The 1200-nt window shown below is 42.0% G+C and overlaps 1 protein-coding gene across 2 annotated transcripts in view; it reads left to right on the top strand.

The window, feature by feature from the left end:
• Nucleotides 1-14: 14 nt before the first annotated feature.
• The window catches only part of LOC101861780 (metal cation symporter ZIP8), a 49583-nt gene continuing 48397 nt past the window's right edge, over nt 15-1200 (top strand). Inside the window, exon 1 of one of the 2 annotated variants that reach the window (XM_005111547.3) lies at nt 15-475. The gene's annotated coding sequence lies outside the window, so the exon portion shown is untranslated. The other variant, XM_035973244.1, reaches the window with a different exon arrangement.

Genomic DNA, 1200 nt, shown 5'->3' with positions numbered 1-1200 from the left:
GTAGTAGTAGTAGTAGTAGTAGTAGTAGTAGTAGTAGTAGTAGTAGTAGTAGTCGACTAGTTTTGTATGCTCTCCTCCATTTCTATCTCCTTCTTTTTACCTTTTACTAAAGATCTTGTTCACGTTGTTCTTATCATTCTTCTTTCGGAGGTTTTTCTTAATTTTTATTTATGTCAGGTTATTGAGTTTAAAGATAATTTTAACAGGTTAATTTTGGGAACTGGCGACTGTAGATGTGAACCAAATATATTGTGCTATGACTGATAAACTATACGACAAGAAGACATTTTATCCCCCAGAATAAATCTGCAGTTCTGTCACTTTTTGGTGCGTCACCGGTTCAACAAGTAGTAAAAATGAAAATGAAACGTCACATCCGAACGAGGTTGTCAACATGAAATACGAACGATAACTCTATCGAACTTCAACAAATTACTGCCGCAAAATCACAACACGTCGACGTTGGAATTAGCTGGTATGTTGTTTCTTGGTTAGTCATCAGAACTATTCTAGAATCTAGTTTGTTCCTTCTGTTGTTGTAATACTAGCTTCATAATTCCATTGGTGCCTTTTCGGTAGTTCCCACTCCCCTTATTTAGGCCTGACATGGCGTCCCGACTTCGTATGTAGTCAGACGTAGTGAAGGGTTGTGTCTCTTCTAGATCTAGAATCTAGATCTAGATCTAGATGTAGCTCTAGTGACTGCTGGTAATTCTGGCTGATGGTGAGGCAACATAGAAGACTCTCTGGGGATCATGAATTGGTTACTGTCGTCGCCTTCCGTCCTCAGCTGGATCTGGTGACGATTACGAATTTTCAAGCTGTTGTCCGTTTTCAAGAGGTATGATCTGTCTCTCGATCTGTCTACAACTTACTACAACCGTAGCCTTGGCATCCCTTGGGGGTTTTAACCCAAACTGGCTGTCCTTTTGACAAGTCTGACATGGGCTTGGCGCTATGTCTTCGATCGTAATCCTGTTTCTGCCTCTGCCTGAAAGCTGCGTCAATCTTCCTGAACACCTGCCTTTCTCCCCCTTTGGGGACCAATTTTTCTGGGAAGAAAGAGGCTAGCCGTACTTAATGACGGCTAGACTGGCAGTCTAGCTGGCGATTGTCAAGATTTCCGCGTTTAATTCCGATGTGCGTTTTTCATAGCCTCAGGTATGTTTCGCTTTGGTCCCTAACCCTAACCCTAACCCT

Source organism: Aplysia californica, unplaced genomic scaffold (assembly GCF_000002075.1).
Source record: "Aplysia californica isolate F4 #8 unplaced genomic scaffold, AplCal3.0 scaffold01075, whole genome shotgun sequence".
Taxonomy (NCBI): domain Eukaryota; kingdom Metazoa; phylum Mollusca; class Gastropoda; order Aplysiida; family Aplysiidae; genus Aplysia; species Aplysia californica.
Note: the sequence above shows the minus strand (reverse complement) of the source record. Positions and strands in the feature narration are given on the sequence as shown.